The 27192-nt window shown below is 45.8% G+C and overlaps 1 protein-coding gene across 2 annotated transcripts in view; it reads left to right on the plus strand.

Moving 5' to 3' along the window:
* LOC101117325 (chromatin remodeling regulator CECR2) overlaps window positions 1-27192 on the plus strand; it is a 118046-nt gene that overhangs the window by 48675 nt on the left and 42179 nt on the right. The window lies entirely within an intron of this gene.

Below are 27192 nucleotides of genomic sequence, written 5' to 3' on the forward strand. Positions count from 1 at the left end.
TGTTTTATGCAGTATATCAATGAATAAAACAAATAAAAGTCCTTTGGAGCTTCAGTTCTTTTGGAGGTGGACAGGAAAGGAGACATATCAGGCATTCCATTTTCTTGACATTTTATAGCACCCATTGGTGACTTTTTTTTTTTTTTTTTGTAAAGGGCCAGACACTGTCTGTTACATAACAGGACCTTGGGGAAGGCTGTGTTTCAATAAAATTTTGTCTTTCTTTATGGTAGCAAGTGGCTGACTGTAGTTTGCTGGCCCCTGTTCTAGCATGTAAAAGACAAACATTAGGTCATAGAAGTTTAAAAAAGTCATGTAACAAAAGATATCATTAAGTCAGTGGACATACAAGAAATTTAAGAACAAAATATTGGCAAACTAGGTGACTATAAAGAGTCAGTATCCCAGTGGAACAATGGGCACGGGACATGAAGAAGTAAGTCACAGAAGAACAAGTGTAAATGGCCAGGAAATACCTGAAAAGATGCCGTTCTGACTGGCTGAAATTATACGGGTAGGAAATAGCAAGGCGAGATAAGAAGGCCTTAAATGATCAGTGCAAAAAAATAGAGGAAAACAATAGAATGGGAAAGGCTAGAGATCAAGGAAACATTTCATGCAGAAATGGGCATGATAAAGGACAGAAATGGTAAGGACCTGGCAGAAGTAGAAGAGATTAAGAAGAGGTGGCAAGTATACACTAAAGAACTACAAATAAGGTCTTAGTGCCCCCAGATAACCGCAGTGGTGTGGTTACTCACCTAGAGCCAGACATCCTGGAGTTTGAAAGTGCGCCTTAGGAGACATTACTACAAACAAAGCTAGTGGAGGTGGTAGAATTCCAGGTGAGCTATTTAAAATCCTAAAAGATAATGCTGTTAAAGTGCAGCACTCAGTATACAGATTTGGAAAACTCAGCAGTGGCCACAGGACTGGAAAAGGTCAGTTTTCTTTCCAATCCCAAAGAAGGGCAGTACCAAAGAATGTTCCAACTACTGTACATTTGCGCTCATCTCACAACTAGCAGGGTTATGCTCAAAATCCATCAAGCTTGGCTTCAGCAGTATGTGAACCAGGAACTTCAGATGTACAAGCTGGATTTAGAAAAGGCAGAGGAACCAGAGATCAAATCACTGACTTTCGCTGGATCATGGAGAAAGCAAAGGAGTTCCAGAAAAACATCTGTTTCATTGATTACACTAAAGCCTTTGACTATGTGGATCATAACAAACTATGGAAAAATCTTAAAGAGATGGAAATGCCAGAACACCTGACTGGTCTCCTGAGAAACTTGCATGTGCGTCAAGAAGCAACATCACTTTGCAAGTTCTGTCTGGTCAAAGCTATGGTTCTTCCAGAAGTCATGTGTGGATGTGAGCCTTGGACCATAAAGAAGGCTGAGCACCAAAGAATTGATGTTTTTGAATTGTGATGCTTGAATAGACTCTTGAGAGTCTCTTAGACAGCTGGGAGATCAAACCAGTCAATCCAAAAGGAAATCAACCCTAAATATTCATTGGGAGGACTGATGCTGAAGCTCCAATACTTTGGTCCCCTGATGCGAAGAGCCAACTCATTGGAAAAGAAAGACCCTGATGCTGGAAAAGATTGAGGGCAGGAGGAGAAGTGGGCAGTAGAAGATGAGATGTTAGATAGCATCACTGATTCAATGGACATGAGTTTGAGCAGACTCTGGGAGATAGTAGAGGACAGAGAAGCCTGGTGTGCTGCAGTCCATGAGGTCACAAAGAGTTGGACACGAGTTAACAACCAAATAACAAAAATCTAACTGAAAGAGAAAAGTACATTGCTGTTGGGAAATGGTATTGATACTGCCTTTTTGGAAAATAATCTGACATTTTAGTAAAATTAGAACATAGACACACAAACTCTCTCTCTCTGTCCCAGAGTGGTTACTCGTTGAATTTAGGGGTTGGGAAGTTTGTCATAGTTCATTGTGGCTTTCTCCTTTTTTCTTTTGGTTTTTAAAATTGTCATAAAATATACATAACATGAAAGTGTATCATTCTAACCACCTATAAAGTGTTACAGTGTATTGGTATTAAGTACATTCATAACATGCACCTGTTGCCACCGTCCATCCCCAAAACTTTCCTTATGAAATTGAAACTCTTATACCTGTTCAGTTAGTCCCCGTTCCCCCTCCCCCAGCCCTGGGTAACCACTGTTCTCTTTATGTGTCTCTGATTTTGATTGTTCTAAGTAATTCATATAAGTGAAATCTTTTCGTGGTGGGCTTATTTCACTTAGCATAATGCCCTCAGGGTTCATCCATGTTGTAGAATATGTCATATCTTTGTCCTTTAAGGCTGAATAATATTCCATTGTATCTCTAGACTTTTCTGTTTTTATTTTGGTGTCCATGCAGCATGCAAGATCCCAGTCCCCCTGCCAAGGATGGCACTCTGCTCCCCTGCAGTGTAAACATAGAATCTTAACCACTAGACCACCAGGAAAGTCCCTAAACCACATTTCAAAAAATCAGTCCATCTATCAATGGACAGTAGATTTGCTTCCACATTTTAGCTATTGTGAACTATCCTGTTGTTAACAGGTGCACCCAATATCTCTTTGAGACCCTGCTTTCAATTCTTTAGGGTATAAACCCAGATGTGAAAGTGCTAAACATACAGTTCATTTCTAATTTGTGAGGACCCACCTTTGCATGGTGGTTGTTCCATTTTACATTCTCACCAGTAGTGTACAAAGGGCTTTAACTTTTCTACATTCTTGCTAACACTTTTTCCCCCTGTTGTAGCCATCCTGGTGGATGAGAAGTGATACCGCATTGCAGTTTTGATTTTTCTCCCCTACTGATAAGTGATATTGAGGATTTTGTTATGTGTTTATCGGCCATTTGTATCTTTGGAGAAATATCGATTCAAGTCCTCTGCCCGTTCTTTTTAAAAATCAGTATTTATTATTTCTCTTTGTCTGTGCTGGGTCTTTGTTGCCACGTGGGCATTGCCCTAGTTGCAGCGCACATGCTTTTTGTGGCAGGGGCTTCTTTTCTTGCTGAGCACGGGCTGTAGGGCGTGTGGGCTTCAGTATTGTAGCACTTGGGATCAGTAGTTGGCAGCTCCCCGGCTCGGAAGTACAGGCTCAGTAGTTGTGCTTCATGGACTCAGTTGCTCCAAGGCATGTGGGATCTTCATGGACCAGGGATCTAACCCCTGTCTCTTGCATTGGCAGGCATATTCTTTACCACTCACCCACCAGGAAAGCCCTGCCCATCTTTTAATTTTATTGTTGATTTTTTGTTGTTGAGTTTTATGAATTCTCTATGTATTGTGGATATTAATCCTGTAGTGAATGTATGATTTACAAATATTCCATTTTGTAAGTTGCCTATTTACTCTGTTGATGTCTTTTGATGTGCAAAATTTTTAAACTTTTGAGGAAGTCTGCTTTTGCTGCCTGTGATATCCAGGAAATCACTGCCAAGTTCAAATTCACGAATATTTTGCCCCATGTTCTCTCCTAAGAGTTTTATAGTTTTAGGTCTCTCATTTAGATTTTTGATCCACTTTGAATGAACTTTTGTGTATGTGATGTTACGCACTGGGTCCGTTCTGCCCAGCCTGTGACCTGCCTGTTCAGTGTGGCCTCATAGACGCATCGGTGAAGGTCTAACTTCTCTCGTTTCGTTTCGTTTTTTTTTTCAACGTGACTATCCAGTTTCCCCATCACTAGTTGTTGGAAAGACTGTTCTTGTCAAGGTCATTTGACCATGTGTGCAAACATTTATTTCTGGGCACTCTGTTCCATTGGCATACATGTTTTGGTTACTGTAGCATCGTAGTAAGTTTTGTATTGAAGACGTGAGAGTGCTCTGCTTTTGTTCCTTTTCAAGATTGCTCTGGCTATTTGGGTCCCTTTGAGAATCCATGTAAATTTTATGATGTTTCTGCAAAAGACATCTGAGGTTTCGATAGCGATTACATTAAATGTATGGTAGTATTGACATCTTCACAATATTAAGTCCTTTAATTAGTAAACATGGGATGTGTTTCCATTTATTTATGCCTTACCTTCATTCACAATGTTCTGTAGTTTTTACTGGATCAATACAAATCTTACACCTCCTTGATTAATTCCTAAGTATTTCTGTCTTGATGCTCAGGTAAGTGGAATCATTTTTGTATTAAAAAAATGTTTTCATGTACATAGAAATGCAGCTGAGTTTTATGTGTTGAGTTTGTATCCTGTGACTTTTCTGAATTCGTTTGTTAATTCTAACAGTTTTTTATTATTACCTTTAGGGTTTTCTTCATATGAGAGGATATAATCTGTGAACAGAGATAATTTTACTACTTCTTTCTGATTGGGTGGCATTTGTTTCTATTTCCTGTCTCATTGCTCTGTGTAAAATGTCCAGTATGTGTTGAATAGCAGTGCTTGAAGTGGGCATCCTTGCCTTGTTCCTGATCTTAGAGCAAACTCTTTCGTTCTGCTAGTACTGCCGGGGTTTTAGCCCATATTGGAAAACAATAGCAAGGCCTTATGAACAAGAAAGTGAAGTGTGACATGGTTATAAGTAGCAAAAAATGGAAACCAAAATGAACAAAAAGTCCATCTGTAGCAGAGTGAATGAACAGAACATGTTATATCATGGTCTGTTAGGTGGCCTTTCAAAGAATGAGTTGGAGCTCTACCTGTCGACGTGGAGGAATTTGTATAAGATCGGGAGGAAAGCAGTGTGTGGAGAAGTATGGGTGATGTTCATCAGCTAAGTAAAAGCCAACCGTCATATGCTTTTGTGTAATCTGCATTCATATTTGTATCAACCACATATATGACTTTATGTGCATTAAGAAAAGCAAGAAAGGGTGAAGTATTACTGAGGTAGAAGATGAACAAGAGGAAAAAAGACTGCATTTATGAAACACCTAGAATGAATAGTATGATTGCCTTTTGAGTTTATATAAACTGTTTTCGTATGTATGCATGTACGTACACAGTCATTTACAGCATTTTGTAAAAAGTATAAACAAACACCATTGCTCAGGCATTGTAATCCTAATGATTTATCAAAGGGCTTCCTTGCACCTGAACTTGATGTCCTCAGGTACACGTGCCTTAAGTTACGTTTCTGGTTACTTGTCCCATTTGCCCTGGTGACTGAAAAGTTGAACTCTTTGTTTTATGGCACAAAACTGAAAAGCCTCAGAAGTGATGATTCTCTAGGTCATACCTCTAGTAACTGAGTTGAATCCAGATCTGTCCTGTGCTATCCTGGCCCCGTTCACGCTGTGTCTGCTTCTTGACTCCTTGGGCATCTTGATTATTGGATATGGAACCTGATCTGGTGGGGTTCCCCGGTGGCCCAGAGGTTCAGAATCTGCCTGCCAGTTCAGGAGACAGGGGCTCCACCTCTGGGTCGGGAAAGATCCTCCAGCGAAGGTAATGGCAAGCTGCTCAGGTATTCTTGCCTGGGAAATCGCATGGACAGAAGAGCCTGGTGGACTACGGTCTGTGGGGGTCACAGAAGAGTCAGACAGAACTTACAGGGTGAACAGCAGCAGCAGCCTGACCGGTACAGGGTGCAGTCTCCTTGGGCAGCAGTGGAAGGGAGCGGTGCAGAGCAGAGAGCTGTAAGAAAGCAGTTTTTTATTTCCGTTGTCTCTCAAAAGATTTACTAGGAATGAAATCCTACCTGGCTCGCCAGTCTGGGGCTGAGAAGCCGAGACTGGCTATAGCTTCTATCAATCCTTCATTCATTCCCAGGGCTGGACTAAGCCATGTAGACTTTCATGCATTTTATCTAGTCTTCCTTGGCCGCTGTCTGCTGCAAAACACAGGAGCTCACCATGACGTGTGTACAGTCTTTGGAGGCTTAACCTGTGTTGTGTGGAACATTTGTTTGGTAAGTTGATGTGCAAGAAGGTGGTGCGGTGTATCTCCAGGTGACCGTGTTTCTCTCTCTGCGGTCACTCAGGGCTGTCGGGTCTGATAACATGGCAGGTGATGTGTGCTGGGGCGGCAGAGCTGGCTGGCTGTTGTTGGAGGTCTTGTATGCTGCTGGATGAGTAAGACCTTTCTAAAGGCAGGAATATGGTAGAAGGCATGGGTGTGCTTAGATGATCATTTTAATACATAAACCGCATCGTTTTATTCTAGTTTATCAAATGACTTCTGTGCTGTGGTAGGCTTTTTAAAAACCACTTACTCTTATTTATATGGAGAAGGACATGGCAACCCACACCAGCATTCTTGCCTGGAAAAACCCATGGACAGAGGAATGTTACGGGCTAGGGCCCATGAGGTCACAAAGAGGTGGACACAATTGAGCACGCACACACACACCCCTGTTTGTATAGAGTAATGCATTATATATTCAAATGTGATGAAACCTTTTTAAAAAAGTGTTGCCTCCCTAGAGGTTTAATAATTTACCTATGTCTTACTCCATGACACCACCCCCACCCCGACCCTAGTTTGGAAAGAGTCCTATGTTTGTTGTTTTTCAGTAAGTGCCCTCGAGATGTTCAGGTCCATAGACCACACGTGGAGGTATAATTCTCTAAAACATCGCTTAAGTTAATGTCTTTATGTTTTCTTATGAACGTTCTGAAAAGAAGAGTGATGAGTTCAATGATGTGGTCTCAGACTGTGACCCAGAGTTTTAAATTAGAGAGACAAAAGTGACTTTACAGTCACGGAACTGAACTTGTTAATTACTGCACTATGGGTGCTAAACCCCAGCTTTTTCAATAACGCTTCCAGTGGTCTTTTTAGTACAGTAATGAAAACTATCTCAATATTCATTTAAATAATTTTTGTTCACAAAAGTACCATTTTCTTGTTTCAAAAGTGTGGAATAAACTATTAGTGTGTGACCCTGCTGTTTTGGTCACTTTGATAGGCAAAAATGGAACTACTCTTTTTTTTTTTCCCCTTTGGAACTTGTGACTAGTGGCAGCAGTTCTTTTTTGCCATTTCTTTTTTTATGCCGTGGCAGATTGGGTTTAACGTGCTCCATCTGTACCAGAGGCCGCTTGTGCTCTGGCACAGTGTTTCACTTACTGGATGTTGGTCTTTACTACACTCTACTCATGGGTCACGTTGGGCCGTTTGAATTTTCTTCTGTGGATAGAAAGACCATGTTTTGATATTGTTCAGTTCAGATCAGTCGTGTCCAACTCTTTGCAACCCCATGAATCGCAGCACGCCAGGCCTCCCTGTCCATCATCAACTCCCGGCGTTCACTCAGATTCACGTCCATCGAGTCAGTGATGCCATCCAGCCATCTCATCCTGTCGTCCCCTTTTCCTCCTGCCCCCAATCCCTCCCACCATCAGAGTCTTTTCCAGTGAGTCAACTCTTTGCATGAGGTGGCCAAAGTACTGGAGTTTCAGCTTTAGCATCATTCCTTCCAAAGAAATCCCAGGGCTGATCTCCTTCAGAATGGACTGGTTGGATGTCCTTGCAGTCCAAGGGACTCTCAAGAGTCTTCTCCAACACCACAGTTCAAAAGCATCAATTCTTCGGCACTCAGCCTTCTTCACAGTCCAACTCTCACATCCATACGTGACCACAGGAAAAACCATAGCCTTGACTAGACAGACCTCAGTCGGCAAAGTAATGTCTCTGCTTTTGAATATGTTATCTAGGTTGGTCATAACTTTTCTTCCAAGGAGTAAGCATCTTTTAATTTCATGGCTGCAGTCACCATCTGCAGTGATTTTGGACCCCCCGCCAAAATAAAGTCTGACACTGTTTCCACTGTTTCCCCATCTATTTCCCATTAAGTGATGGGACCAGATGCCATGATCTTTGTTTTCTGAATGCTGAGCTTTAAGCCAACTTTTTCACTCTCCTCTTTCACTTTCATCAAGAGGCTTAATTCCTCTTCACTTTCTGCCATAAGGGTGGTATCATCTGCACATCTGAGGTTATTGATATTTCTCCCGGCTCTCTTGATTCCAGCTTGTGTTTCTTCCAGCCCAGCGTTTCTCATGATGTACTCTGCATAGAAGTTAAATAAGCAGGGTGACAATATACAGCCTTGACGTACTCCTTTTCCTATTTGGAACCAGTCTGTTGTTCCGTGTCCAGTTCCAGTTCCAGTCTGTGTTCTAACTGTTGCTTCCTGACCTGCATACAGATTTCTCAAGAAGGAGGTCAGGTGGTCTGGTATTCCCATCTCTTTCAGAATTTTCCATAGTTTATTCTGATCCACACAGTCAAAGGCTTTGGCATAATCAATAAAGCAGAAATAGATTTTTTTCTGGAACTCTCTTGCTGTTTTGATGATCCAGCAGATGTTGGCAATTTGATCTCTGGTTCCTCTGCCTTTTCTAAAACCAGCTTGAACATCAGGAAGTTCACGGTTCACGTATTGCTGAAGCCTGGCTTGGATAATTTTGAGCATTACTTTACTAGCATGTGAGATGAGTGTAATTGTGCAGTAGTTTGAGCATTCTTTGGCATTGCCTTTCTTTGGGATTGGAATGAAAACAGACCTTTTCCAGTCCTGCGGCCACTGCTGAGTTTTCCAAATTTGCTGGCATATTGAGTGCAGCACTTTCACAGCATCATCTTTCAGGATTTGAAATAGCTCAACTGGAATTGAATCAAGGCAGATTGAAAGTGGTCAAACAGGAGATGGCAAGAGTGAACGTTGACATGCTAGGAATCAGCGAACTAAAATGACTGGCATGGGTGAATTTAACTCAGATGACCATTATATCTACTACTGAGGGCAGGAATCCCTCAGAAGAAATGGAGTAGCCATCATGGTCAACAAGAGTCCAAAATGCAGTACTTGGGTGCAATCTCAAAAACGACAGAATGATCTCTGTTTGTTTCCAAGGCAAACCATTCAATATCACAGTCATCCAAGTCTATGCCCCAACCAGTAATGCTGAAGAAGCTGAAGTTGAACGGTTCTATGAAGACCTACAAGACCTTTTAGAACTAACACCCAAAAAAGATGTCCTTTTCATTATAGGCAACTGGAATGCAAAAGTAGGAAGTCAAGAAACACCTGGAGTAACAGGCAAATTTGGCCTTGGAATGCGGAATGAAGCAGGGCAAAGACTAACAGAGTTTTGCCAAGAAAATGCACCAGTCATAGCAAACACCCTCTTCCAACAACACAAGAGAAGACTTTACACATGGACATCACCAGATGGTCAACACCGAAATTAGATTGATTATATTCTTTGCAGCCAAAGATGGAGAAGCTCTCTACAGTCAACAAAAACCAGACCAGGAGCTGACTGTGGCTCAGATCATGAACTCCATATTACCAAATTCAGACTTAAATTGAAGAAAGTAGGGAAAAGCGCTAGACCATTCAGGTATGACCTGAATCAAATCCCTTATGATTAATTATACAGTGAAAGTGAGAAAAAGATTTAAGGGCCTAGATCTGATAGATAGAGTGCCTGATGAATAAGGTTTGTGACATTGTACAGGAGACAGGGATCAAGACCATCCCCAAGGAAAAGAAATGCAAAAAAGCAAAATGGCTGTCTGGGGAGGCCTTACAAATAGCTGTGAAAAGAAGAGAGGTGAAAAGCAAAGGAGAAAAGGAAAGATATAAGAATCTGAATGCAGAGTTCCAAAGAATAGCAAGAAGAGATAAGAAAGCCTTCTACAGCGATCAATGCAAAGAAATAGAGGACAAGAACAGAATGGGAAAGACTAGAGATCTCTTCAAGAAAATTAGAGATACCAAGGGAACATTTCATGCAAAGATGGGCTCGATAAAGGACAGAAATGGTATGGACCTAACAGAAGCAGAAGATATTAAGAAGAGGTGGCAAGAATACACGGAAGAATTGTACAAAAAAGATCTTCATGACCCAGATAACCATGATGGTGTGATCACTCACCTAGAGCCTGACATCCTGGAATGTGAAGAGAAGTGGGCCTTAGAAAGCATCACTATGAACAAAGCTAGTGGAGGTGATGGAATTCCAGTTGAGCTATTTGATATTGTTAGCTTTTATTATTTAAATCAAGTGTGTGCTGTTAAATTGGAATCCGCTGTTTTCCAGAAAATGAGCCAGTTATGCCAGAATCATTGTTGATTAATCTTTTTTCTGTTATTTGAAATGCTGTTAGGTTCATGCACGTCTCTTCCATTATCCTAGGGTCTGTTCCTGGGCCAGCACTGCAGTGATTGAATTGTAAGTTTATATGGGAAGTCTTAACATTGTAGGATATTTACCTGTTACTATTCTTTGCATAGGATACTCATATTTTCATGTGTGAATTTTCTTAGTAGAAATTATAAATAATGTGTTTAAGAATTACCAGGAAATGATTCTGTTGCAGGAATGGGGACCCATTCCAGGGCCTGAAACTGGGCTCTTGTCTAACACGCGGAAAAGTATTGTCTGAGAAGACACATATGCTAACAAAGCAAGAGATTTTATTTGGAAAGGGCACCCAGGTGGAGAGCAGTAGGGTAAGGGAACCCAGGAGAACTGCTCTGCCGCGTGGCTCGCAATCTTGGGTTTTATGGTGATGGGATTAGTTTCTAGGTGGTCTTTGGCCAGTCATTCTAATTCAGTCTTTCCTGATGGCACACGCATCGTTCAGCCAAGATGGATGCTAGCGAGAGGGATTCTGGGAAGTGGACGTGGTGTTTCCTTTTGACCTTTCCTGAACTCTTCCGGTTGGTGGTGGCTTATTAGTTCCGTATTCCTTATCAGGATCTCCTGTCATAAAACAACTCATGCACATGGTTACTATGGTGCCTGGCCAGGGTGGGCGGTTTCAATCAGTGTGCTTCCCCTAACAATTCCATAGAACCATTCAAATTTTGGCTTAATGATGGAATAAGTAATAATTGGGAGAATTTGCTGGTGTTTTGTTCAGGTGGATTTTTATTTTTTAACTTGGGACAAAACCCTTTTCTTACTTTAAAGCACCTTTTCTCTGTTCTTTATTTGGGCCCATTTAATTGTGACCCAGTCTTGCTTTGACATATTCCTTTGTCTGCATCTCTAAGCTCCTCTTTTTGAGCTTGTTTTCTTAAAAAACGAAACCTTTGACCCAAGCGTTCTAGACATCCTTATATTTGCAATACATAAAAACAAGAAAGTGGGGATAGCTGTACATCAGGTTAGAGTGGTGTGCTTTTAGGTTAGTTCCGCATACTGAATTCTACCACCTGGTAGTATTCCACAGGTGATTTCCCTGTTAAAATTCTTCTCAACTGTAACTTGTTAGTAATTGTAATATATTTTAAACGATTTTATTATTTTTGAAATTAATCTTGAAAGAAAGAAAGAAAGGAAAGGCAGGGTCCCTTTACGCAGTAAGAATCCTATGAGAGCCTGGAAGGATGGATGATGGAAAGGTGCCCACAGGGAGGGGGAGAAGGTCAGGATCACTCCCGGGTGTTAACTCCTCTACCATTTTCCTGGTATATGGAAAGGTGCTCAGCATCACTAATCATCAGGGAAGTGCAAATCAAAATCACAGTTAGGTGTCATCTCACACCTGTCAGAATGGCTGTTAGCAAAAAGACAAATGATAGCTAGTGCTCTCCCTGGCGAGAATATGGGGAAAAGAGAATCCCTGTGCACTGTTGGTGGGAATGTAAGCTAGTACGGACACGATGGAAAAGAGTATGGCGGTTCCTCAAGAAATTCAAAACACAATTACCTTACAGTCCAGAGGAAGTCAGCGTCTTGAGGAGACACCTGTTCTCCTGCATTCATTGCAGCCTTATGGAAACAACCTGAGGGCCTGTCACTGAAGCTGATCGGGAAGGTGTGGTCTGGTATGTGCATTCAGGTAAATATTATTCAGCCTTTAAAGAGAAGGAAATCCTGCCATTTGCAGCAACATGGGTGAACCCAGAGGGCATTATGCTGAGTGGAATAAGCCGGACACAGAAGGAGAAATGCTGCGTCATCTCACTGATGAGTGGGTTTGAATGGAACTCCTAGAGACGGAGCAGAAGACGAAGACGGGCTGCTGGAAGTGGGGGACATGGAGAGAGGCTGGCGGAAGGGCCTAAGCTTCCAGTTACAAGAGGAGAGATCGGAGGGTGCTGACTGTAGTTGGCAACAGTATTGTATGAGGTTTTCTGGAAAGTAGGATTTAAATTTCTCCCCACCCCCAAGAGGGGTGTAAATACGTGGGGTGACAGATGTGTTAATGAGCGGATAGTGGTTATCCTTTCATTGTGTCTGTGTATCAAATTCTACTTTTTAAATATCTTACATTTTTGTCAGTTATATCTCTGAAGCTGAAAAAGATGGTGTTTAATTGAAAAAAGTGGTATATTACCTCAATTTCTTAACATTGAAACAGTGCAGAAGCCTGTGCAATGAAAAGATCTCATTAACTGCTGGTCATACGTATGTTTCCAAAAGTTCTGTCTGTGTACCTCATCATCCCCTTGTGTACCTCACCATCGCTTGTGTGTACACGTCCCTCTTCCTCGTAAGTTGCTGTGTCAGTTTGATTTCTCCAACCTCTGATCTGATGTCGCCCATTGTGAAAGACGTCACCGTGTGCTGAGGTTTCGCCTACCCCCAGACCCCTTTATCTTCGCAGTCGCCTGCTCGTTTTCTGCCTTCCACATTTCCTGCCTTCCAGCCTTTGTGTCAGTTTGACTCTGAGCCTGGATCTGGAATATCTGCCCTTCTTTTCCTCCCTTGACCTGCTGCTGCTCTAGGCCAGCCACCAGCATCCCATGTCTGGATCATCGTTCACTTCTAACCGGTCTCTAGTGCACATGCCACCAGCAGCTGGAGTAATAAACAAATCCAGACTGTCAGTTTGCTGCCCAAGAGCTTCCTGTTCATTGTCACAGAAGACACACTCTTCGTGTCTCAGCTTATGAGGCCAACTTCATCCTGCACTTCAGGTCTACTCCTGCCTTGCAGCTCCTTAGAGCGTTTTAGCCGTGGCTTCATTTGCCTGGAAAGCCCTCGCTTCTGTCTTCTGTGTGGCTGGCTGCTTTACATCCTTTTGGTCTCAGGTCAGGCGTCTTCTCAACTTGACCTCTGGTTCCAGTTGCCCTCCTGCTACTCAGATATTTCCAGTAAATGCTGAGTTAGGGACATGGCAGTGCAGGAGGTTGAGGTAGTGGATGTGGAGAGGGTGGCACAGTATCTACCACGTAGCCGGGGCTCAGCGTGAGCTAGCCGACATTGCCGTCACTTGTGAAGCACTAATGCCAGAGAAGCTGAAGTTGAATGGTTCTTTGAAGACATACAAGACCTTCTAGAACTAACACCAAAAAAAAAAAAAGTCCCTTTCATAAGGGACTGGAATGCAAATACCTGGAATAACAGGAGTTTGGCCTTGGAGTACAAAAGGAAGCAGAGCAAAGGCTTAACAGTTTTACCAGGAAAATGCACTGGTCAGAGCAAACACCGTCTTCCAACAAAACAACAGAGGACTCTACATGTGGATATCACCAGGTGGTCAATACTGAAATCAGACTGATACATTCTTCACAGCTGAAGAGGGAGAAGCTCTATACAGTCAGCAAAAACAAAACCGGGAGCTGACTGTGGCTCAGATCATGAACTCCTTATTGCAAACTTCAGGCTTAAATTGAAGAGAGTAGAGAAAACCTCTAGGCCACTCAGGTATGAACTATGGACAGAGGTTCGTAACATTGTACAGGAGGAGGTGATCAACACCGTTCCCAAGAAAAATGCAAGAGGGCAAAATGATTGTCTGAGGTGTCCTTACAGATAGGTGAGAAAAGAAGTGGAAGCAAAGGAGAAGAGGATAGATATACCCATCTGAATGCAGACTTCCAGAGAACAGCAAGGAGAGATAAGAAAGCCTTCCTAAGTGAACAGTGCAAAGAAATAGAGGAAAATAATAGAATGGCAAAGACTAGAGATCTCTTCAAGAAAATTAGGGATACTAGGGGAACATTATATGCAAAGATGGGCACAATAAAGGATAGAAATGGTATGGACCTAACAGAAGCAGAAGATATCAAGAAGAGGTGGCATGAATACACAGAAGAGCTATACAAAAAAGATCTTCATGACCCAAATAACCATGATGGTGTGATCACTCACCTAAAGCCAGACATCCTGGAATGCGAAGTCAAGTGGGCCTTAGAAAGCATCACTATGAACAAAGCTAGTGGAGGTGATGGAATTCCAGCTGAGCTATTTCAAATCCTAAAAGATGATGCTGTGAAAGTGCTGCACTCAATATGCCAGCTTTTGTTCGGTCTTCTTACTATTCGGTGAGTGAGAAGGTCAGTATTATAGCTTGGATGTTGTTGGTGGATTTCAGAGACAAACTTAGTACTAGTGGCTTTTAGTAACTGCAACTTAGAAGAGTGTAAAACAGCCAGCTTCTGACATGTCCCAGTGACCCTTGTCCCCTCCCAATCTGAATCAGGCTGACGCACAGGGCCTGTGGAATCCAGCGGGAGGGGTGGTGTGCCTTCTGAGGCTGGGGCAGAACGGCTCTTGTGTTACACAGCACGAGGACGCTGCGGCAGTTGTGTGGAGACCCCTGTAGGGGGACCAACTGTCATGCAGTGCCTGCCATGGATGTGAGCCCTGGGAGCATGGATGGTCCTTAGCTGATGGAACCCCGGCCACCATCTGGTGACCGCACACGAGAGCCCTGAGGCCAGGCAGCTCCAAGCTCCCCACCCACTGAGGGCGGGGTGAGAAAGAACATAGTGGTGGTGGCTTGAAGCCGCTATGCTTTGTGGGACTGTGGTTCACAACAGCAGGGTGACTGGTCCAGAGTGATGTGCAATGAGCCTCATAGCTCACATCCATGTTGCAGGCCAGAGCGCAGGTGCAGGCGTCAGGATGGACGGTCCAGCTGAAAAGTGGATCCCACTGCCAAGCAGGAGGCAGCTGGTCTGTTTGTGCCAGAGAAGGCCTCCAGGCTTGCTGACGCACATCCCCGTGGGAAACAGCTTTACCCTTTGCTCAGGAGCCTGTCACCTGTGACACCTGTCAGTTTACACTTGTAACCTGGAGTCTCACTTTGGACCTTGAGAGGGGGCCTGATTTAAGGGGCTCAATTTTCTTGCCCTTCTTACTTAAGTGTGAAGCTTCTAGTTTCTGCGTCTGGATGGAGACACTTAGATGTTGTGGCGTCTCTGTCATTTGCCAGCTATTCTTAGGGTCTGAGTCTGTGCCTCATAGGGTTTCCCTGGTGGCTCAGCTGGTAAAGAACCTGCCTGCAGTACAGGAGACCCCGGTTCAATGTCTGGGTTGGGAAGATCCCCTGGAGAAAGGATAGGCTACCCGCTCCAGTATTCTTGGGCTTCCGTTGTGGCTCAGCTGGTAAAGAATCCGTCTGCAGTGTGGAAGACCTGGATTCGATCCCTGGGTTGGGAAGATCCCCTGGAGAAGGGAAAAGCTATCCACTCCAGTATTTTGGCATGGAGAATTCCATGGACTGTTCGGTCCGTAGGGTTGCAAAGAGTCGGACACAGCTGGGCGACTTTCACATTCTATGCCTCATACTGGAGCGGCATCCTGTGTTTCACATCCTGTGTTTCTTTCTGAGTGGAGAACTCTGTCACATTTGCACCAGTACTTTTCCTGCCTAGGACATGGCCCCTTGGGGTGTCTTCAGTGTTACTGGTCTCCCATCTCCACCCAGACTTGCAGGTGATAGCTTCAGGTTTGGATTAGTTTTCCCTTTCCTTTGCTGTGTCCTGGAGACCTGTTTGGGGACAGCAGCCCTCCTCCCAGTTGTGGGTGCCCCCTCATTCCCAGCATCAAGGAAACAAGGTCTCTCCTGCAGGCATGTAACGAGCTGTCGTTTATCAGCAGAGCAGAAAGTTGAGTTTGTACAGAAGTTTCAATTAATTGCATGGGAGGAGCATGTCTCTCCTCCTATGTTGGTTCAGATTATTCTTTTCCTTCAAAGCAACTTGTTTTGCTGTACAGCTTACTTAGTTTTGCCTCTCACCAATGTCAGTAAGTTGTCCAGCAAAGTAAGTCTTTCTTAATAATCTGTCAGCTCCTGAGATGTAATTTTTCAAGGCCCTTATCCAGCGTTCATAGCTGATGGTGCCTCAGGCGTAGAAAGAAACACAGCACACCCCTGTCTACCACACGTGCGCCGTGTGGCCTGGGTCTGGGTGAAAGCAGCAGCAGAAGGGAGTGGCCTGCGGGCCTGCCTCTGGACCAGAAAGCCCGTCTTCCCCAGGGTAGCGGGCATGCGTGAAGGAAGGACCTTCTTTCTAACTGAAGAGACTAAATAAAACTGTTGTAAAGATGGGGACAGACTTCTGAGTTTTGAGAAGTACTGCTGGTTAGTTCGCCATGAGCTCTCCATTTAATGCAGAGAATATTGAAAGGGTCAGTTGAGGTCGTTTGCACCGCACTGACCCTGGAAGGGCTCCTGGAGCCTGTGAGCTTAATTTAACCTGAGACCAACCCCTGTGCCTGCTTTATAAGTGAATTCCTCCAGATTAAATTTTTGGAAAAGAGTTTTCACAGATGACTTCAGACCACACTTCCAAGTGGTCATTAAATGTTTCAGATGCTTTTATTTTCATTATACGCTTCTCCATATTTGTATTTTAAATTATTGTCCTTCAGGATCGCTAGAGTTTAGGGCTTCTCTCTTTTTTTAAAATAGTCTTCAGTCTAGAATCTTGGCTTGTGGGTCCTTGCTGCTGCTGCTGCTTCTGCTAAGTCACTTCAGTCATGTCCAACTCTGTGTGACCCCATAGACGGCAGCCCACCAGGCTCCGCCGTCCCTGGGATTCTCCAGGCAAGAACACTGGAGTGGGTTGCCATTTCCTTCTCCAATGCATGAAAGTGAAAAGTGGAAGTGAAGTCGCTTAGTTGTGTCCAACTCCTAGCGACCCCATGGACCGCAGCCTACGAGGCTCCTCTGTCCATGGGATTTTCCAGGCAAGAGTACTGGAGTGGGGTGCCATTGCCTTCTCCGTGTGGGTCCTTACCAGTTTTCAAACACAAGTGCTAAATACTACTCATGGGCGTTTAGAGAAACAGGCACATGTAAAAACCAGGAAGCTTCTCAAGGGGTTTACATAATAACAGTGGAAGGAAGAAAAGAATTGAGCATATAATAAATAAGTGATCAGTTCACTAGAAGAATAAAGCCCAGTAGGTGGACTGGACAATGGTGGGGCAACCCTGCAGGTGCAGAACGGGGGGATCCTGCCACCCAGCCTGTGGCAGGAGCCCTGTGGGTCCCCCAGGAGCAGGAGCAGGCAGGAGGCTGGCTGATGGGGACTGGGGTCAGAGGGCTGAGGGTCTGCAGGGGGCTGCCTGCAGGGTCCCCTTGGAGCTTTGTTCTGACTTGAGCCTGTCATGTCCCTGGGCAAGGTCCAGTTAGGAGGCCCTGAGGGGTTGATGCTGAGAGAGCAGCTGGAAGAGGACCCAACAGTTTCTGAATTGGATTTGCAGGAGAGCCGCTGGGCCCCTTGCTGCATAGGCTGTAAAATGAGAGAAGGGTCAGAGGTGACTGAAAGGCTTTCTGCCAGAGGTATGGGATGGGGCAGCTCCTTGTGCTGGGCTTGCTCTCCTGCTGGGCCCTCTGGGGGTTGGGTCCTTCTGTTGGTCCCCAGTTTTGGGATTCTGAGGAGGGAGTGGAGTATGAATGGCAGGAGGCCTGCAGGAGAGTTGGAGGAGCTGGAGGGGAAGCCTGCAGAGGCGGAAGAGGAGGGAGTTGAGGCCTGGAGAAGGAGGGAGGTCAGGGCAGAAGAGCACATGGACAAATTTACCTGCTCCTCCTGCCTGGGCCTTAGAGCTGGCTCAGGTGCAGATTGGTCAGAAAGAGGCTGAGTGTACATCACTGGTGCTAGCTACGATATTTTGCACAGATTCTTTTCAACCACCCCTGAGGTTCAGTCAGTCATTTAGTGCAGTTTCACTGTTCGAGAGCTACTGGTTTCTCAGTTAGTTGGAGGCAGATAATTAACCAGGAGTCTTGTTGCTTAAGGCCAGCTGATGAAGTTCTTGACTAGGGAGAGAGTTTTCAGGGCGACCACATGCCTGGGGTGTTTTTACTCCAATTTGTGCATTGTCTAAGTGGCCTGGCCAGAGGGTGCTGTGCATCCCTGAAGAGGTGAGTCTGCTCTGGGGGCGTCTACACCTCTTCCCTCGCCCCTCCCCGCTGCCCCCCCCCCCCCATTAGTAATTTTGGCAGCTGTCAACATTTATCCTATACTCAGGACACTATCAGGAGTAAAGTCTCACGTGGATGTATGATGTTTAATGTCGAGTTGTGTCCTGGCCTGGCGGTCCCAGACGCTTGCACAGACACGTGTACAACAGGAGGCAGCAAGAGTGGCCAGGCACGTGGATGGGGGGGCCTTGTTTGTCATCTCCTTGCCCGTGGTCCACCTTCTTTCCTGTCTGCCTGTGTCATGCCTCCATTCTGCAGGTTGTTTGAATCAAAATCCTGAATCAAACCCAGAGTCACCTACCTAATTGTTAAGAACCTCAGGCATATTTTTCTTGTTAAAACCTTCCAACTGCCTCCTTCTGTGAAGTTTACATTTCCCACTGCCGACAATGGTAAATTTTGACTGGAAAATATTGGCTTGTTTTTCTAATCAGTTTGATAAAGAGTCCAGTTTTTATGTGGAGGATGAGGGGACACAGGAGGGAAAACGAGGAGGAGAGACCTGGAGAAGAAAAGGCTGCATCTGAAGTGACCTGGAGGATTTGCGTTAGTAACTGGTTGGGAGGGGATCTGGTGGTGTAGAGGGTGGGCAGTGACTCTGGTCTGTTTGGATGTTGAATAAGCCATGTTTCAGAAGAAATGGGGTCATTGTTCAGTATCATTCTCCATACTGTTTCCCCTTTCCGGCGTAAATGGTCTCTGCCTTTTTGGTGAAGTGGAAAGAGTGGGAATTAAGATCTCTGACCTAGTTCCTTCTGTAGTAGCGTTAACATGAAGACTTTGCACAGGTGCTTAAATTTACGCTACATGCCATCTTCGCAACGTGGTGATTCAGGCAAACTTGGGACTGTTGATGTGTCATAGTGTATTTAAACTTCTCAAAACAGAGATAAAATAGTCAAATTTCTGTTTGGAAATTTTACTTTGGGGATTTTACATAAACCTTTGAATTAAAAAAAAATGAATTGGAGGATAATGGCTTTACAATGTTGTGTTGGTTTCTGCCGCACAACAGATAACACTTGGGTTTTTAAGTTTAGAAATAATTGCTTTTCCCCCATCCTTATTCCCATAAATTTCTTCATCACTAGAACCACTTTTGAAGATCTCAAGGGCAGATGTCTAGAATACTTCAACCTCACTTCTATCTTTTTGAATTTTAATACTAATTTCTGAAAATTTTGTTCCAAGTCCCTTTTCGCTTAGTCGTAAGATAGTTTGGCCTTTAGTTGCTCCATGGGTGCATAGTCATGGTCATTACAACATAAGCCCTTGTATGTTTCTATTTAACGTGACTTTCAACACTTGTTATCAACCCAGGGAACCTCCTTGTAAAATGATTCAATCGGTGGTCTTTGCAGGCAGCCAGAACTAGCATTGATTGAGGTTGTCTCAAGCTGTTGTCTCTTCCTTAATTTCTTACCCCAAAATAAAACAGTTGTGTGAGTGTCCTGTAATAGAAGGAACTTGATCAGTATTAATGTTCTACATAACTTGTTTTTTAGAAAATAACTTATTTATGACTGCACTGGGTCTTCGCTACTGTGTGCGGGCTCGCTCCAGGCACGGGGAGCAGCAGCTGCCCTGGCTGGCTGCTTGGGCTTCTCGTTGCACGTGCTGCTCTGGTTGTGCAGCAGGGCTCAGTAGTTACGGTGCACGGGCTTAGTTGTTCTGAGGGATGTGGGGTCCTCCTGGACCAGGGATCGAACCCTTGTCTCCTGCATTGGCGGCAGATTCTTTATACCACTGAGCTACCAGGAAAGCCTCATGACTGTTTTGTGAGAATTTTGCTGAGGAGCCTTTCTTAGCCCAGCAGAGCCACACCCAACACGCTTCTCAGGTGTCCCTGCACGGAAGGTGCTGCGGGGCCTGGCGCTGGCTCTGCCTCGAGTGCTTTCAGGCGACCAGCCGGGCGCTCAGTGTGCAGATGCAAACCCTGACAGGGCCAGTGGCCCCAGGGTCTCAGAATGGCCATTTGTTTATTGTTTTAAATTTATTTTTAATTGAAGTCTAGATGAATTATCAGTTCCGTTCAGTCGCTCAGTCGTGTCCGACTCTTCGCGACCCCATGAATTGCAGCACGCCAGGCCTCCCTGTCCATCACCAACTCCCGGAGTTCACCCAGACTCATGCCCATCGAGTCGGTGATGCCATCCAGCCATCTCATCCTCTGTCATCCCCTTGTCCTCCTGCCCCTCAATCCTTCCCAGCATCAGGGTCATTTCCAATGAGGCAATGCTTCGCATGAGATGGCCAAAGTGTTGGAGTTTCAGCTTCAGCATCATTCCTTCCAAAGAACACCCAGGACTGATCTCCTTTAGAATGGACTGGTTGGACCTCCTTGCAGTCCAAGGGACTCTCAAGAGTCTTCTCCAACACCAGAGTTCAAAAGCATCAATTCTTCGGCGCTCAGCTTCCTTCACAGTCCAGCTCTCACATCCATACATGACTACTGGAAAACCATAGCCTTGACTAGACGGACCTTTGTTGGCAAAGTAATGTCTCTGCTTTTGAATATGCTATCTAGGTTGGTCATAACTTTTCTTCCAAGGAGTAAGCGTCTTTTAATTTCATGGCTACAGTCTCCATCTGCAGTGATTTTGGAGCCCTCAAAAATGAAGTCAGCCATTGTTTCCCCATCTATTTCCCATGAAGTGATGGGACCAGATGCCATGATCTTAGTTTTCTGAATATTGAGCTTTAAGCCAACTTTTCACTCTCCTCTTTCATTTTCATCAAGAAGCTTTTTAGTTCCTCTTCACTTTCTTCCATAAGGGTGGTGTCATCTGCATATCTGAGGTTATTGATATTTCTCCCAGCAATCTTGATTCCAGCTTGTCCCTCTTCCAGCCCAGCATTTCTTCTGATGTACTCTGCATATAAGTTAAATAAACAGGGTGACAATTTGCAGACTTAACGTACTCCTTTTCCTATTTGGAACCAGTCTGTTGTTCCCTGTCCAGTTCTAACTGTTGCTTCCTGACCTGCATATAGGTTTCTCAAGAGGCAGGTCAGGTGGTCTGGTATTCCCATCGCTTTCAGAATTTTCTACAGTTTATTGTTAGCCATATAGTCAAAGGCTTTGGCATAGTCAATAAAGCAGAAATAGATGTTTTCTGGAACTCTCTTGCTTTTTCGTTGATAGTGTTGTGTTAATGACTGCCCTGTAGCCAAGTGGCTCACTTAAACATACATATGCGTTCTTTTTCGTGTTCTTTTCCACTGTGGTTTATCATAGAACACTGAATGTAGCTCCTTGTGCTGTGGAGTAGGACATTGTTATTTATTTGAAATGGACATCTGTCATTCAACACACCACCTTCCTGACACCCAGACCCACGTCCTCATCAGGGAGCTGAGAATCAGAAGAGGGCTTGTTTCTCCCCAGCCTGGTGAAGAGCCCTGCCCCACCAGGGACTGGCCTGGGTCAGCACCTGGGGACTCCTTTAGATAGCATGAGGACGGGTTCCGTTCAGTCACTCAGTTGTGTCTGACTCTTTGCAACCCCACGGACTGCCAGGCTTCCCTGTCCATCACCAACTTCTGGAGCTTACTCAAACTCATGTCTGTCGCGTTGGTGATGCCATTCAACCATCTCATCCTCTGTTGTCCCCTTCTCATCCCGCCTTCAATCTTTCCCAGCATCAGGGTCTTCTCCAAAGAGTTAGTTCTTTGGATCAGGTGGCCAAAGTATTGGAGTTTCTGCTTCAGCATCAGTCCTTTCAATGTATATTCAGGACTGATTTCCTTTGGGATGGACTGGTTGGATCTCCCTTGCAGTCCAAGAGACTCTCGAGTCTTCTCCAACACCACAGTTCAAAAGCATCAATTCTTCGGTGCTCGGCTTTTATAGTCCAACTCTCACATGCATACATGACCACTGGAAAAACCACAGCTTTGACTAGACAGACCTTTGTCGGCAAAGCAATGTCTCTGCTTTTTAATATGCTGTCTAGGTTGGTCACAGCTTTTCTTCCAAGGAGCGTCTTCTAATTTCATGGCTGTGGTCACCATCTGCAGTGATTTTGGAGCCAAAGAAATTAAAAGTCTCAGTGTCACTGTTTCCATTGTTTCCCCATCTGTTTGCCATGAAGTGATGGGACCGGATGTCATGATCTTTGATTTCTGAATGTTGAGTTTTAAGCCAGCTTTGTGACTCTCCTCTTTCACTTTCATCAAGAGGCTCTTCAGTTCTTCTTTGCTTTCTGGCATAAGTGTGGCGTCATCTGCCTATCTGAAGTTATTGATATTTCTCCTGGCAATCTTGATTCCAGCTTGTGCTTCATCCAGCTCAGCATTTTGCCTGATATGCTCTGATATAAGTTAAATAAGCAGGATGACAGTATACAGCCTTAATGTACTCCTTTCTGAATTTGGAACCAGTCTCTTGTTCCATGTCCAGTTCTAACTGTTACTTCCTTACCTGCATACAGATTTCTCAGGAGGCAGGTCAGATCTGGTATTCCCATTTCTTGAATAATTTTCCAGATGGGTTAGTGCGTTCTTTTTCTTTTCCCAGTGAGTTCAGAACTGTTATAACCACACCCTGGTCATTGCTAGTTTGTCCTGTCTTTGCTGATTTCTCCTTGTAGATTGATGGCAGGCATTTCTGGAAACCTCCAGTCACATTCATCCTTCAGCCTGGTTGCTCCAGGGCTCCTGTCTATGGTCTTCTGTAGTCATGTCCTGGCCCTTCCTCTGCTGAGCAAGCTCATTCTCAATCGCTGCCATCTCTACCGGGAATGGGGACCCCTCCCAGTTGCGATGCTCCCCGAGAGGGTGTCTCCCAGCCTGTTGGCAGCCTGGGCACGAGCTGCGGAGCCAGGCACAGAGCGTGTCTTTAGGTGCTTCCCCGTCACGAGGCCACGGAAGCCGGGCTGACTGGCAGATGAGAGGGCCCGCACATCCGCGTCACGCACCCCGTTTTCTGTGCCGTTGCCCCCAGGAGACCAGGGCGTGGCCGCACACGAACAACCAGGGTGTTTCCGCTTTGGTGTCTGTCCCCGCCCCACCCCCACTCAGTGTCTCATCAGTTAGAGATCCATTGTCTTGTTGGGGGGCTGGGGGGCAGTATTAAAAGTTGTTCCCCGAGGTGTCCTCTTCTCTGCTGCCTTCCACATACAGTTGGCAGCATCTCATGAACTTTGCTCCTGCAGCTCCGCTTTCACCTCCTTTGCCCTGACTCACTGTCGTCCTTGGTGTCTTCCCTGGGCTGGGCCTGGGACTGTCTCACCCTGGCCCTGGGTTGGCCTGGCCTGCACAGTACGCTCAGATTAACTTCCAGTTTTGATTTTTGCTTCTCTCCCTGATTTCGCTGGTTACACCTAAATTAATTTCTGGCCAGTCCAGTGGTGAGCAAGGAGTGGGGCTGCTTAACCCCAGGGGTCTAGGGCTTCTGGCTGAAGTAGCTTCGACATAAGTTGTCTGACCACATCTCCAGTTTTATTTCTGAAATTCATTCACATGTTTAAGTTAAGAATAGTATACCTTTCCAAATGACCACAAGTTACAGTTATGAAAACAAAACCATCAGAGGAAACCCGGCTCTCTAGGAAGCTGCGCCATGAGCCACATGCCTTGGGTTCCAAGGGCACAGTCTCCATGTGAAGTCCAGATTCCGACCCTGGTCTGAGGCTCGTCAGCACCAGCCTCTTGGGCTGCTGAGACGCTCCCATCTCCTCAGTGCTCAGCAGTTACTTCTGTATTCTGGAGCTTGCCTGTGGGAGAAGATGTGTGTAACTTCAGACCCCTTTTTAAATATCTGGAGCCAGTTTTGGTAATTTATACCTTTTCAGACAAGCATATTCATGTAGGTTTATACATTCATTGCTTTGAGCAGTTTTTTTCAGCCTGAGGGGAGCTGTGTGGTTTCCTTTCTAGAAAGTTGCTCCCTACGTCATGACAGGTGATGGCTGTCATGTCTGCAGCGCAGAGCTGCCAATACGGTGTGAACTGTCTCGAGCAGCCTTTGGGATGAAGGTAATTTATACACCAGGTTAGAAGCGTCAGCTGCCAAAGTGCCAGGGGTGCTTACTGAAGCCTGGGCCTGCTCGCTGGGCAGCCTCCCTGAGAGCGGCTGGGATGGCCCTCGGAGGGCCTGCCTTGCACCTCCTTTGTGTGAGCCCACTCCTGGGCATGCGTGGAAGCCCCTTTGACTGTGATCCCCACTGCTTGCAGCTGGTCCTTGTGCAGGTGAGAAAGATCTGTGCCTTTTACATCAAGTGAGGCCCAGGTAGCTGTTTCCTCAGGCCTTTCCCTCCTTGGGGAAACTTAGTGGGGTCTTTGTGCCTGGAGTGTGCATGTACGTCATCTCCCTTCTTCCTTGGAGTTGAGGGAAAGAAAGTTGTTCTGTCTTTACTACCTTGTTTAACAAAAGATAAAGAAGATTCGGGATCTCGGGATTAGGTCCACTGCTAGGAGACCCTGCACTGAGCTTTGAGAGCAGAGCAGTTGCTGAGCGGTGCTGGCGTGGAGGAGTTAGTGATGTTCCTGGGCTGCTTCTCCAGAATGTTCTCCCTGTTTGGGGATAAGTTTCCACGACACAGGCTCAAGGCCCCTCCCCCCCCCCCCCCCCCCCCTCCCCCCCTCCCACCCGCCAACTCCTCCCCGGCTCATCCTGGGGTCCTTTTCTCAGCAGCTACCGCCAGGTCCCAGGGCTGAACAGGCTCATCCCTAATGAGCTGTGACGCCAGCTGCAAGGAGGGCGAGCGTGACGCTCAGGAGCCCTGCTTGGTCCCTTCTCGGTGATTTGCTGGTTGTTCCCCCCTCCCCTGTCCCAGAGCATCTTGGCAGAGTTCAGATTTCTGTGCTCACAGCTCAGTGCCCACAGTGAAAAGAGAATACAGAAAGGGGTGTGGAGTGAGGAGGAGTGGTGGGCAGGGCTTTGGAAGAGTGTTTAAAAACCCTGGTTGCCTTAGTCTGGGCTCTGGGCTGAAGGTGGAAGTAGTGAAGCTGTGAATAACTTGGATTTGGAGGTAGTTTGATTGTCTCATACATCAGTTCAGTTCAGTCGCTCAGTCTAGTCTGACTCTTTGCAACCCCATGGACTGCAGCCTGCCAGGCTTCTCTGTCCATCACCAACTCCTGGAACTTGCTCACACTCATGTCCATCGAGTTGGTGATGCCATCCAACCAGCTCATCCTCTGAGGTCCCCTTCTCCTCCTGCCTTCAATCTTTCAGCATCAGAGTCTTTTCCAATGAGTCGGTTCTTTGCATCAAGTGGCCAAAGTATTAGAGTTTCAGCATCAATCCTTCCAGTGTATATTTAGGACTGATTTCATTTAGGATGGGCTGGTTGGATGGATCCCTTTGCAATTCAAGGGACTCTCAAGAGTCTTCTCGGAGAAGGCAATGGCAACCCACTCCAGTACTCTTGCCTGGTAAATCCCATGGACGGAAGAACCTGGTAGTCTGCAGTCCATGGGATCACGAAGAGTCAGACATGACTGAGCGACTTCACTTTTCACTTTTCACTTTCTTCCATTGGAGAAAGAAAATAGCAACCCACTCCAGTGTTCTTGCCTCGGATGGAGGAGCCTGGTAGGCTGTCGTCTATGGGGTTGCACAGTCGGACACGACTGAAGCGACTTAGCAGCAGCAGGAAGAATCTTCTCCAACACCACAGTTCGAAAGCATCATGCATCCAGGCCATGTATTAAAGTTTGAACTTCTGTTGTTCAGAAATCTGGTTTTTGAAAAGAGCACTTTCTGTTTCTTCAGTCTGTTTTTCTTCATGCTGTCACTTGAGAATGAATTAACTGCAGTGCTCACATGCTATGGAGCATTCACTGTGCATGGGGCTGGTCTGGCTTTTGTAAGTATCACCTCATTTAAATCACCATAGCTTCTGCCTGGGGATACTTGTAATGTGGCAAGTTCTGGGAACTCTTCTTCCCCAAGGGAGCCTCGCTTCCCCGCGTGCTATGCACGCGGCCTCCAGGCCTGGGTGCCAAGGGCTTCCTTGGAGGTCTTTTCTCAGGGGCTGGTTCCCCTGAGCTGGGGCTGTGGAACCACCCCGCAAATTGTGGTCAAAGACACATAAACTCTACTTTGGTAGCTGTGATAAGTACACAGTCTGTAGTGTGGGGTGTGAGGACACAGTCTGGTAGTGTTCTGTCGGTGTGCACAGTCTAGGAATGTTAAGTGTCAGGGCACAGTCCAGCGCTGTGTGTGGCACACAGCCCAGTAGTGTTAAGTGTCAAGGCATGGTCCAGCGCTGTGTGTGTGTAAGTGCACACAGCCCAGTGGTGTTAAGTGTCAGGGCACAGTCTGGTAGTGTTAAGTCTATTCATGTTGTTATGAATCTGTTCCAGAACGTCTTGATCTTGCAAATCTCAAACTCTGTATCCATTGAAGTGAAAAAATTGTAACTGATAAGCCAGTCCTCTTTTTGTTCAGCGGGATTAAAATTGCTGTCCTGCCTCTGCTGTCTCTCTGTGACACTGGGCGCAGGGCCGTGAGAGCGGAGGCCGTGCAGGGAGCCCTGGTCACCTGTGGCCGCCGCGGGGAGGACAGATGGGTCCAGGGGCAGCGCCGCCACCTCTGATGGAGCAGTGAGTGACTCTGAGGGCTGGGTCCTGCAGGGCCCCGGGGAAAGTGCCTCTCCCGAGTCACCGTGTCTGATTTGGTCTGTTTTCTAGGTGCTTCTGAGTTTGAGGCACAGTATAGTCGAGCTATGTCTACAAAGGAACGTTGTGTTTGGTGTGTTTCAGTATCCTGTGGGTGACATGTGAGGCAGGGTGGGACTTACATTCATAAGCGTCAGAAGTCCCTCTCGGAGCTCACATGGCAGATATTTCAGGCCCATCCCTGGTGTCTGCCCAGAAGAGTAGGCACCCCTTTGGCAGGTGTGAGCATCCCGGCCACGCCCGCCCTCGGGCTGGCCCTGTGCTCCCACACTGAGGCCCTGGCCTCCAAGGTGTCCAGGGCCCCTTCCTTCTCAGGGTGGCTCAGCTGTTTGTTTCTGTCAGTTAGTGTGCTTGGTAATGCTTGTGTTGTATGATGCTTTCAGGGTGTTTACAGACTTGGGAACTTTTGAACATAGAATAATACACAGAAGGATTAAAATGTCGCGCAAAAAACCTTCCCTG

Source organism: Ovis aries, chromosome 3 (genome assembly GCF_016772045.2).
Source record: "Ovis aries strain OAR_USU_Benz2616 breed Rambouillet chromosome 3, ARS-UI_Ramb_v3.0, whole genome shotgun sequence".
Lineage (NCBI taxonomy): Eukaryota > Metazoa > Chordata > Mammalia > Artiodactyla > Bovidae > Ovis > Ovis aries.